At 40.4% G+C, this 13,398-nt stretch overlaps 1 long non-coding RNA gene across 2 annotated transcripts in view; it reads left to right on the forward strand.

The window, feature by feature from the left end:
* Positions 1 to 9,842, forward strand: part of LOC310904281 — a 35,379-nt gene extending 25,537 nt beyond the window's left edge. The window contains exons 3-4 of one of the 2 annotated variants that reach the window (XR_014588178.1): positions 2,051 to 4,614; positions 7,902 to 9,842. This is a non-coding gene — a long non-coding RNA (uncharacterized lncRNA). Of the gene's footprint in view, positions 1 to 2,050; positions 7,440 to 7,901 lie in introns of those variants that run through there. The other variant, XR_014588179.1, reaches the window with a different exon arrangement.
* Positions 9,843 to 13,398: the final 3,556 nt, after the last annotated feature.

A 13,398-nucleotide genomic window follows, 5' to 3' on the forward strand; every position in this document is an offset into this window, starting at 1 on the left:
ATACCTCTCCTTTAACCTTCTTTCAAAGTTTATCAAACCTAAGATTACATCTGTCCTGTTGTCTTTGGTCCATGTTTTCCTTGAAGTGCAGTGCCAAAATAAGTAGGGCTGCTGCTGAGAGCCTTACCAACACACAGGTGAAAGAATTGCCTTTGCTCATATCACAGCTACCGCTCCTAATTACATACCCATTTCCAAGAACAATGTGTTTGATTTTTCATGATTCTAATATCCACAATTTACCATTAGAGATTGTCTTCTCCTTGTCCCAGGATGCCATATAGGATGTGAAAGAGCATGATAGAGATACAGATCAAATATTGCTTTTTCTTTACAATCAATTTATGATACACTGCAGACTAATTCAGACTTTATGAACGTCCAGATAAACCAAAACCTTTTAATCAGCAGGTTAGAATAAATGGTATAAAGGCAGGCTCGTGAACTCAACTAAGCGCTGCTTAGCCCCAAAACTTTGGGAAGTCTGGACTTCACACCTTTTGATAAAGAACTATGACTTACAAGGTAACTGCGGGATTGAATGGAGGATGGTAAATTTTAAAATGTTATCATTCAACCCCAGTTCTGAGAAAGGTGCATTGCCAGCAACTCACAATTCAAAGACGGAAAAGTGTTGGAAAAATTATTTGGTCTCAACTTGAAATGAGTGTTCCTGCACAGAGGAATAACTGCAGTCTCTAGGACAACACTAGTAAGCTATATCAATTGCAAGTATTCCACCCTCCCCTCTCTTTTATTTCAATAAATAAAAGATCAATACACACTTGGAAATCATACTTTCAGCTTGTCTGTTTGAAAACCTTTACCTGTGAGCAGCTGATGCTACAAAGTTAACTTTTGTTTCATCATTTTATGCACAGAAGGGAAGCAGAATTGCAGGCACAGTAAACATATTTAGAAGTTTCTTTTGTTTTATTCCATTTGATGCTTATAGAGATTAATAAATGCTGTTGTTTACATACATCATCTCTGAGGAAGCATGACCTTCAAGACAGCTACAAAATGGGAGTCAAGAACTCTTGCACTTTCTTTAGATTTATATTAACACTAATCTGTTGTTAGTTTCTTTCCCCCACCCCTTCCTTTGTCTTTTAATTGTAGCTAATCATCTCAACACAGCTGTTCAGGGTTTTTATTTCCAGTACCTTTTACCATGGAGTTGTTCTTTCATGTAATACCCAGAGACAATTCCACATTTCCTGAGAGAGGGCACAGCTGGCGCATTGCTCACCAGCCATCACAGACAACAAAGCTACAGTAAATAGGCAATAAATTAGTCACCAACCACTGGGTAAAAGAAAGTTGATATATTTTTCTGGAAAATATTCTTAACTTAATATCTAAGGAACCAGGCATATGGAGTCAAAACTGCTGAGCATAGCTCTGTGTGTATAGCCAGCAGACCTACCCAGAATACAATTATGGTATTTCAACCAGCAAGCCACTGATGTACCCTAAAACTGACAGTAGGTGTTAAGACATCGGTCTTTTTTTTTTTTTTTTTTTTCTTTTCGGTAGGGAAGTACTTACAAATAGACAGAGATACGTTAAACAACACAAGCAGCTGCCTAGCAAAGCTACCATCTTAAAGGTGCATTCTTCACTGTGGTAGCAAACTACAAGCTTTACCGTATTCAGGGTGAGAGTCTCTGATTTTAGATAAATAAAAATGACTCCATTCCTTTTACTACTGCAGTACTTGTACTGTAAACTAGATTTTTCCTCTCTTCTGCATCAAAAAACCTTTTAGTCATATATCAATATTATAGCCTAACTTGCAAAACCTGTATTAAAATTTTTACTGATCTCACAAAATGTTGAGTTGAAATAGCTCTAAACTACTTTTAAAATCCACAAATGTACGTACAAGTATATTTTACCTACAATTGCTACATCAATAACCACAAAATTAGATAGTATATATCATCTAAATAATAGTGCATTTCAGAGCATAACCTTAGCAATACAGTTTTTACTTGCAAACAGCCTATTTTAATTTCTCTATGTGCATTTTTTCTTCATTTCACAGAGCATGAAGCCAACGAGAGGAGTATCACACAGCCTCATCCTGATCATCCTTCCTTCCTTTCTTCCTCCTTTCCTAAAAAGAATATATCAGGGCCTCTCCAAGCCCCAATTTCATGTAAAACAAGAGAAGCATGAAGGCAGCTTTATGCAGCCTCTTCCATCTGAGGTGGAATATTTATGCAGTTTATTATTCCTTGGTTATCTGAATAAGAGATGAATGCTAAGAGATTCATGAGGCCTCGGTTGCTTTCTTTGACCATGCAAGATAAAGGCTCCTTTCCTGAGAAACTCATTTTCAAGTGAATTGTAGATGCACTACTTTAGGGCAGGAAAAAAAAAAGTGGCAAAGGTATGAATAGGCATTTTGTAATTTCCATTTTTACTTTGAGATAGCTGAGCTCATTGCCCCAGTACGCAGAGAGATCTGGCTGAGAACACCACAATGACTTTGACTTGCTGATGCCAGGGCAGGAACAAGACTGCTTATTAACACAGGACAGATTCATTGCTATAAGCAAAGCAGCAACATCCCCCTACTCATAAATCCACAGGTAATCTCACGTTGTTATGGCTGCAGGGCCTGTGCTTCCTTTTTGTCACTTTTAAAAATAGTTTTTATTACAGTCTATTCTGGCTGAAGGTCAAGAGAAATACAGGATTGGAAACTGAAGTCTTTTAAATGGAGGCAGCACATAATGCAAATTCGTTTAATACAAATTCTTCTGCCTGTAATATAAACCTTGACCTGGGAAACCCCCAGCATCTCTGCTTTTACAGGTTTTGAAATAATTCACTCTATATGCAAGAATTTACCAAAGACCTTTCTGACCTCAACCACACGAACATTTGTTCCAATAAATGGAGGCAGTTCTCTTACAGAGTACTTTATAGTAGGGCTCACACTGCGATCTCCAGACTTAGATTATTAAAGAACTGAAGAATGACTTGACAGGCTATGAAAGACAAAGCCTTTATATATTTCAGATCTATTGTTCATCTCTCTAATTTATAGATCGTAATAGTAGAAAAGGTAATTCTAGTCAAACACAAAGTGTTAAATTGCCTGAAAAAAAAAAAAAGTAGAAAAGCATTCTACACAGAAAGGGAAATAAGAGGCTGTTTCTCTTCTGAAATGGTACCTTCTTACAAAATAGCCACAGAGGAACATTAACTGAATCAATATAACCGGTAAATCTATCTAGAAGTGTAGGGGCAGTCAGGGTCATAATTATAACCCCCAGTGTGTTGCTAATATATGAAAAACAGCAAAAAAAAAAAGTTGATCAATTGCTATGAATTTCAGGCAGCTGTAGCTTTTCACGCATGAATTTTTGATAGTTGTTTGCAGTTGATGCTTGTCTTCTGAACAAGGCATTATTTAGCAAGAAGTCATCAGCTGTAAAAATTAAATGTGTAGAAAATAAGTTGACCTCTATTTTTTTCTATAAAATTATTTTCTTTGAAGGACAAAATAAGAAATAACTTACCCTATTAGTAAATGATACGGGTCTAATTTAATGTGCATTGTCCAAACACCTTTGCCCTTTACAGGTTATTAACTATAACAAGCTCCTGGGTGAATTTACTGCATCATTACGCAGTAGCTGTAGAAATATGTCTGGCAGAAAAAAGCCTACACTAAAAAATCAGATCTGTTTAAAGGAACATTTCTGAAATACAAAGACTAGTTTGTTAGAATCATTGAAAGAGTTTCTTCAGATCATGTCAGGAAAAGTCTTTACAGCAGTGTTTCATAAAGATGCCCAAATGCCACTGCTTTCAGACTGTGCTTATACATGTATATCTTAGGAGTTCTGGCTTGCCCACATCTCCCTGTGCTTAACTGATCACTGAAGAAAAAAAAAGCCAAATGATTTACTTTTCTCCAATGATTTAAGTTTCTTTCTGATGATGGATCAGATGTCAGATGCAAGGTGCCTAACAGAAGCAGTATTACAATGATTGTAGTGTTCAGAGCTGAAGTGACAGTTCCCTAAAATTCTGCAAGTACCTCAAAGGAAGGAAAGAACTGGAAGAAAGCACAGCAGAGCCAGGTGAACAGCAAGAACGTTTACTGCAGTCATCTTTTTATTCTAAGCAACCAAGATGTCAACAAATAGCAGTAAATACACTCCCTAAAACTTAATGGGATTAACTGTAGTGGCATTACTTGCTAATCAGCAAAAATGAACCCAGGTACAAAGACTGTTTTATACTGATGATGAGCCTGCTTTTTCTTCTGGTGAGGTCTGCAATACACAAATACAAGAGCAACGCAACAATGCTTGAAATCCATATCTATTAAAAAAATACCACCAATGCAAAACCAGCAAAATCTCTGTCAAGTTGTAGGCCTCATTGGCACTTGGCCACTTCAAGCAGCTGTTTTAACTTGCATTACTACTGACTAATATTTGTCTTCACACCATAGTTAATTCAGTCTCTTCCACAGCCATTGTTCCTGACCACTTCCTTACCACAATACAGAACCATTTGAACCTGAAATCAATGGTGCTTTTAACTCAACTTCAAGCGTGAACTGCTAACCAATTCTCTCTGCAAAAGGTAAAATGCCTGTGGATCCACATTGTCTGCCCATAATTCTTCTACCATTGTTCAGACAGACGACTTCTCCCACAATTCATGGGGAGAAAATCTGTGCGGCTCAGCTTTTAGCAGAGGAGAAACATAACAGAATCAAAAGCCTATGCAAGGCTTTTCCATAAATCCCAGTCAGGCAGAAAAAGGCAAAACTGGTGATAACACTTTGAAAGGGCACAGCTTCACAGTATGCTTACCAATACAGAGACCCTGTTAACATGCAGATTTGGAAAATCATCAGCACAGAAAAGACATACCCATGAGGGTATAAAAAACATAACTGTTAGCTGAAGTAACAAGGCAGAATCTTCATCTACCATAAAAGTCAAAAAAAAAAAGCCCACAACTTAAGTCTACAAATTCACATTTAAGAGCTCTTGAGGGGCAACACTAAAGCCAGATGTCTTGGTTATGTCTCTTCAGTTCTTGCTCTGCAATCAGCAAAGATTTATTTCTAGCTTCTGAGGACTATCATGCTAGCATGATAAAACACAACAGTGCTCAAATGTATACGACTGAATTCACATACATCCACCTTAGCAGCCATTTTGCAGCAGTGCTGAAAAAACAGAACCAGGGTGGGGATGAGGGGATCCAGAGTGTGCTTCAGATTCTGGAATTCATAATATAATGCATAATATGTTTTAGCCCTGTTGGTGTATTCCAAATCAAGTTCAAATATAAGAGATTAGGCTGAGTGGCTCGAGAGACACATACAAAAAAGACAGGAAAATACACAATACACTTATTTCAGAGGAAAAAAAAACACATTTGCTTGTAGCAGAGATTCAGTTTAGCTGAGATTAGAACTGTATTTGGTTTTTTGTTGCTTCCAATACCCCCACACACACACCAACATATTGACCACTGGTCCTCCCCTGAGGACACCTGAGTGTCTGAAAATCCTCTCTGATGAGTCTCCAGGTAAACTGGTGGCTTGTGGTTCTGGCATGGCCAGTTTGGGGCAGAAAAAAGGAAGAACTGCATGATTCTTCCCCAAGACTGATCATCCTAGGGATGCAAGAAGCAATAAGACAGAAGTAAAACATATCCCATAAATTCAATGCTAAAACTCAAACTGCAAGTGTCACTACTAATAGTGCTACTACATTACAATGCATTGTGAGAAGAATCAAGACAGTTAGTGTTGCATTATTTTTTTCCTCCTAACTTGGCTACACCATTGCTCAGCCAGAACAGCTCCCTTGCAATAAGGAAACACTAAAAGCATACAAAGCCACGGTCATTAGCGCACGACCCCAAAACTGAACAAAGACACCCTGCAGGTGGTACTGGCATACCAGGGGAACCAGCTTCCCAAGCTCATCATGCCTTGAAAATATTTAACTAAACTATAAAAATCCACACTGTAGGCTTAACTGTTCTATAGGACACGAAGCAACTAATCTCAATATACCATCTAGAGATAGGAAATCATATACTTAGCACGGTAATTCTGAAGCCTTGTATCAATAGCTTCCTGTTAACACAAAAGAGGATTAACATGGCACTTGCCTTCAACACAGTCCCAGCCAGAGCTCTGCAGTAGGGCAGGTCTGATATTTGCAGTTCTGTTCCTGCTCCTTCAGAAGTCACAAGTGACAAATCAGATGCCAATACTGCAAAGCAGATTTTTCTCTTCCCCAGTCCAAAGGGCCCTTAAGCAAATAAAGCCAGCTGGTTAAGAAGAAAACTTGTAGTGAAAGATCTATAACGAACAGCAGGATATCACTAAGGATGGCTCTCATTTTCTACTGTTCTACTGTTTTCTACTGTTCTCCTTCCTTGTCCTCTGCACAGAAGACAGAGCTAGAAATAGCAGCTCCACAGAGTCCCATCCTACCCTGGTGGTTCCTGCATGTGATGACAAAACCCTCTGAGCCTAGGAAAGTCTTTAGGACTGAGACAGCTTTGAAGCTGCCTTGGGTGCCCTGACAGTGTTGAAAATTAACATTCAGCAATTTTAATTCACAGCCTTCTTGACCTATTCAGGTAAAAACAACAACAAGAAGATAAAAATAGGACCTGTGGGGTTTCTCACACCGAGCAGGATTAGAATTCTTTAGGCTTATATTTCCCTGTGCTAATGTGCATGGTAAAAGATATCAATAAATAACTAATGGAGGATTACAAGGTTTATGATATTTTAAACAAGAAGGACCAGTTAAGGAACTTAAAACTTAGCAACCCAACCCTCCCCAGGCACTGACTCCACTATTTCAATACCAGCAATAGTCTCTTTAGTCCGAAGCAGCTTGAGGTAAATTTAATAATCAGCGTTTATCAGAAGAGATTTTTGTTATTCCAGGATGTAAGGCTATACTACAAAGATCTTGTATAGTTTGTTTTTATTATTTTATTATTATTATTTTTAAAGGCAGGATTAAAAAAAAAAAAAAAGGTAACAATTTCCAGGAAAGGTTTGATGCTTACATCATTTGCTCTGATTTTATATCTCTGTAGTACCATAAGGCACAGCTACAATTGGTAAAGTGCTCTATAACTGTGGAATAATTTTGCCAAAGACAGAAAACTCTCATTTACATCAGTGTAACTAAGAACTATGTAGAGCTGTTGGTTCTTAATGGCCTACCAGACTTATTCTAAATCATATTAAAATGACAAAATAAAATAAAGCAAAATAAAACCAAGAATTCTGCTGCCTTTATCTGCACATTACAAGCAGATAATCCGTAAAAATGCATTTATCAGCATTGTGACCAGTTATAAACATTTTGCACTGACAACATTTTATGCACTGTAGCATAGTAAAATTGTCCCCCTGTTAACTCTAAATCAGTTTCTGAACAGGTACTGGTGCTTCTTCATCTGCAGTCTGGCTCAATTTGTGACGTCTAAAATAGCATTCGTTGCAATGAAGAATGTCATGGTTGAACTGCAACCTCCTATAAGAGTGAAATTTGCTGGTTTTGGTATAAGTAAATCTTAGAGACAGCTCACTTATTTACTTTAAAAAAAAAAAAAAGGACAATTAAATTTTAAGTGAACAACTCAAGACCTGTAAACTTCAGTTTGATTAATATTGCATCATCCACATAATCCAGCCATATTAGTTTATGCTGTTATCTCACAAACAATATAGTGCCAGGACTTATCAGCATCAGTATGTCTCCAGCATGTAGTCTAAATGACTGTCAGCCACATTCAAACACCTGAATTATCTTAGTCCAAATACATGTATTTCCCCAGCAAATCATGACCCACATTACTGTCTGTTTCTTATTTTCTAGTTCAATCATATTTTTGGATACAATCCTAATGGAGCTGATGGAATAACTAGGAGAAGAGATGGAGGTATACCTCCCCCCAAAGTAAAAACTAAAATAGTAGAGAACAGATCAAAGAAAACCTTCGAATACGTAACAAATCATTTTATGTGGTCCTGTATTAGTGTTTTTGGTGGTGGCGGTAGTTTGTTTTTGTGTTTGCTGTTGCTGCTTGTTTTGGCTATGTTCTGTATTCTCTTTGCATCCTCCATGTTATTAGGAAAACTAAAATTCAGCAGTAAAAGAAGCAATCTGTGTCATGCATTTGCATAAACACTAGTTTTACAAAACCAACAAGTTAAATAAAATGCTCTATAAAGCCACATTAGCAGAGAATGAATAAACTTCTATTAGCAAAGCCAAATGCAAGCTGATGCTTCAATTTGTACTGTACATCAAGCCCTCCAGGTTTCTGATCATTTATTTTTTGGGAAAAAATGGTCAATTTTTGAGTTGAATAAAAATTTTCCCCTTTATTTTGCAAAAAATTGTTGTAGTTATTCTGAACAAAAAACATAGCTGTCATAACCATATCAATACAGTAATACAGCCTCGATTCATAGAGTTTAGTGGAGCCTGGTTTCACTAAAATCCATTGAACTTAACCCAGAATTTTTACAGGCATTTAAAACATAGGAATCATATTTAATTATTATATGACCTCAGTTTAACATATGCATTGCTTCCTTCTCACAAAATGGTTTCTCCACTTCACCTAATAGCTGATGCCGAAGAAAGTGATGACAGAACGAGAAGCCTACTTTTCTGGTCATGACACAACATTTCAGTTTTTCTCCAGGAAAATACTTTTTTTTTTTTTAAACAACAAAAGCTTATGCACCAATAATGCAGAGGATCACATCAGAAGCTCAGACTATATAAGGTGCTCTCTTTTGTCAATAACAATTACCTCTCCTTGATATATAACACATGAAACTTGCCTTTTGCAGTCACCTGAAGTTTTTCAGTACTAATTTTCAGTTTTAAGTCCTCCCACCTCTCATCCCATCTATTTAATAGAAAGAAAAAACAACAACAACAACAACAAAACTCGTTACTCTGTCTTCTTCAGTCCCTACAGCTAGAATTTTTTAAGACATATATTCTCAAATATCTTCTAGTGTTCTGTGAAATAGCAAGCTTCCTTTTCTATAAATGTCACAGAAAGTTCAGTGACAATGAAAGTATTATTCTGGGTTAATAATATAAACTGCCACCATCTCAGAGTGAAAGTATTTCAGAAGTGATAACTTTCTTTTCCATGACAATATATCTATTTGTTTCTTTGTCTTAAAACGCAATCCTGAGTATTTTCTAACCACTCCTGCTAGGCACTGCACAGCTTAGTTATTATATGTGCCACCCTCATTATCCACATTCCCATACAATTAATGTTCCCTTATACCTTCAATAGCATCCTCTCAGAACTACGCTTGCAGAAAGACAAAAAAAATCTTATATTACTAATGTCAAATCAGCAAGATGGTAGAAGAAAATATGCAGTGTTACGAGCTATACTCTGACTCAACATGGTATGGGCAGCCACTATATAAGTTTGTTGCAAAATATATCAAAACAGCTGAAAGCAGGTACTTGTATCAATCCTCCCACAGTCCTGTGCTGTGAATTAATAATTTGTCTCTGTTTATCACCAGCTTTACAACTTGGTAGCAGAACAATTTTATCATCCTGGGAAAGTGTGTACCATCTCATAAAGTTTCTACTTCTATGTTGGGGTGAAGCCAAGAGTTTTTGAGGTGTGCTGAGGAATCTCTCCCCTCCCCAAATGCACACACACACAGACACGGGCACTGCATCTACTAGCCCGGCCATCACCTCGCCCTGTCCTGAGAAAGAGGGGACCTACAGCCTCTTCTCACAAGCTAGTGCTGCAGGCCTGGTTACCTGGGTGTTGTGGTTTAACCCGGCTGGCAGCTAAACACCACACAGCCGTTCGCTCACCCTCCCCCCTCCCTCTCTGGGATGGGGGGAGAGAAACGGGAAAGTGAAGCCTGTGAGTTGAGATAAAGACGGTTTATTAAGACAGGAAAATAATAATAACAATAATAATAATAATAGTGATAATGGTAATAGTATTAACAATAATAATGTGTAAGAAAACAAGTGATGCACAATGCAATTGCTCACCACCCGCTGACCGATGCCCAGCCTATTCCCGAGCAGCCGGCCCCCCCACCCCGGCCAGCCACCCCTATATATTGTTTAGCATGACGTCAGATGGTATGGAATACCCCTTTGGCCAGTTTGGGTCAGCTGTCCTGGGTCTGTCCCCTCCCAGCTCCTGCTGCACCCCCAGCCTGCTCGCTGGCAGGACAGAGCAAGAAGCCGAAAAGTCCTTGGCCTGGTGTAAACACTGCTCTGCAACAATTAAAACATCAGCATGTTATCAGCGCTCTTCTCATCCTAATCCAAAACATAGCACCCTACCAGCTACTATGAGCTACTTAACTCTGTCCTAACTGGAACCAGGACAGATATCCACCCCTTATTCCATACCATTTATGTCATGCTCAGGTTACACTCTGTCCAATACATTCTAATTAATCACCATTTTCATCTATGATATATAGCAATCATGGTAGTGATGACATACATTATTATATAATAATTAACATACTACAATTCAACTCATGGGCTATTCTCACCCAGTATCAAATCCCCTTGAGGTACACACCGGACCTCCCCATTCTTTTGCATTACCCACCAAGTGCATCCAGGTCCCTGAGCAAAAGCAATTCCACGAATAGGTTTGCCTTTTCCTGAGGCAGGAGTAGCCCAGACTGTTTTACCCAGCATGTTTCTTACGTGCACTACAGGAACTTTATCCCCTTCTACAGTGCGTAACAGGTTTGATTGGGCAGGTCCAGCTCGGTTGGCAGATCCCCTGGTATTGACTAACCAGGTGGCCTTTGCCAAATGTGTATCCCAATTTTTGAATGTCCCAGCACCCATTGCTTTCAGTGTAGTCTTCAACAGTCCATTGTATCGTTCAACTTTTCCAGAGGCTGGTGCATGATAGGGGATGTGATACACCCACTCAATACCATGTTCTTTGGCCCAAGTGTCTATAAGGTTGTTTCGGAAATGAGTCCCGTTGTCTGACTCAATTCTCTCTGGGGTGCCATGTCGCCATAAGACTTGCTTTTCAAGGCCCAGGATAGTGTTCCGGGCGGTGGCATGGGGCACAGGATATGTTTCCAGCCATCCGGTGGTTGCTTCCACCATTGTAAGTACGTGGCGCTTGCCGTTGCGGGTTTGAGGGAGTGTGATGTAATCAATCTGCCAGGCCTCTCCATATTTATATTTCAGCCATCGTCCTCCATACCAAAGAGGTTTCGACCGTTTGGCTTGCTTGATTGCAGCACATGTTTCACAGTCATGAATAACCTGTGCTATAGTGTCCATGGTCAGGTCCACCCCTCGATCACGAGCCCATCTGTAGGTTGCATCTCTACCTTGATGGCCTGAGGTGTCATGGGCCCATCGGGCTATAAATAATTCACCTTTATGTTGCCAGTCCAGGTCCACCTGAGCCACTTCAATCTTAGCAGCCTGATCCACCTGCTGGTTGTTTTGGTGTTCTTCAGTAGCCCGATTCTTGGGCACATGAGCATCTACATGGCGTACCTTTACAACCAGGTTCTCTACCCGGGCAGCAATATCTTGCCACAATGCCGCAGCCCAGATGGGCTTGCCCCTGCGCTGCCAGTTGTTCTGCTTCCATTGCTGTAACCACCCCCACAGGGCATTTGCTACCATCCATGAATCAGTATAGAGATAGAGAACTGGCCACTTTTCTCGTTCAGCAATATCTAAAGCCAGCTGAATGGCTTTTACTTCTGCAAACTGACTCGATTCACCTTCTCCCTCAGCAGCTTCTGCAACTCGTCGTGTAGGACTCCATACAGCAGCTTTCCATCTCCGATGCTTTCCCACAATACGACAGGACCCGTCAGTGAACAAGGCATATTTCTTCTCATTTTCCGGTAGCTTGTTGTACAGGGGGGCTTCTTCAGCACGAACCACCTCCTCCTCTGGTGATATCCCAAAGTATTTGCCTTCTGGCCAGTCCATAATCACCTCCAAGATTCCTGGGCGACTGGGGTTTCCTATTCGAGCCCGCTGAGTAATCAGTGCAACCCACTTGCTCCATGTAGCATCAGTTGCATGATGCGTAGAGGGGACCCTTCCTTTGAACATCCAGCCTAGTACCGGCAGTCGGGGTGCCAGGAGGAGCTGCGCTTCAGTACCGACCACTTCCGAAGCAGATCGAACTCCTTCATATGCTGCCAATATCTCCTTTTCAGTTGGAGTATAGCGGGCTTCAGATCCTCTGTATCCCCGACTCCAAAACCCCAGGGGTCGACCTCGAGTTTCCCCAGGTTCTTTCTGCCAGAGGCTCCAGGTGGGACCATTCTCTCCGGCTGCGGTGTAGAGCACATTCTTTACATCTGGTCCTGTTCGGACTGGCCCGAGGGCTACTGCATGAACTATTTCCTGCTTAATTTGTTCAAAGGCTTGTCGTTGCTCAGGGCCCCATTCAAAAGCATTCTTCTTACGGGTTACTTGGTAGAGCGGGTTTACAATCAGACTGTAATTTGGAATATGCATTCTCCAAAACCCCACGACACCTAGGAAAGTTTGTGTTTCTTTTTTGCTAGTTGGTGGAGACATAGCTGTTATTTTGTTGATCACATCCATTGGGATTTGACGGCGTCCATCTTGCCATTTTATTCCTAAAAACTGGATCTCTCGTGCAGGTCCTTTAACTTTATTCTGTTTTATGGCAAAACCGGCCTTCAGAAGGATTTGGACTATTTTCTTCCCTTTCTCGAAAACTTCTTCTGCAGTGTCACCCCACACAATGATGTCATCGATGTACTGCAGGTGTTCAGGAGCTTCCCCCTGCTCCAGCGCAGACTGGATCAGTCCATGGCAAATGGTAGGGCTGTGTTTCCACCCCTGGGGCAGCCGATTCCAAGTATATTGGACTCCCCTCCAAGTGAAAGCAAACTGTGGCCTGCACTGTGCTGCTAGAGGGATGGAGAAAAATGCATTAGCGATATCAATTGTGGCATACCACTTGGCTGCCTTTGATTCCAGTTCATACTGGAGTTCTAGCATGTCCGGCACTGCAGCACTCAGTGGTGGCGTGACTTCGTTCAGGCCACGATAGTCCACTGTTAGTCTCCACTCACCATTAGACTTTCGCACTGGCCATATGGGACTATTAAAAGGTGAATGAGTCTTGCTGATCACTCCTTGGCTCTCCAGTTGACGAATTAGCTTATGGATGGGACTCAGGGAGTCTCGGTTGGTGCGATATTGCCGCCGGTGCACAGTTGTGGTAGCGATCGGCACTTGCTGTTCTTCAACCCTCAGCAACCCCACAACAGAAGGGTCCTCTGAGAGACCAGGCAAGGTAGACAACTGTTTAATG

The sequence above is a fragment of the Anser anser genome (assembly GCF_964211835.1).
Source record: "Anser anser genome assembly, chromosome: 9".
Taxonomy (NCBI): domain Eukaryota; kingdom Metazoa; phylum Chordata; class Aves; order Anseriformes; family Anatidae; genus Anser; species Anser anser.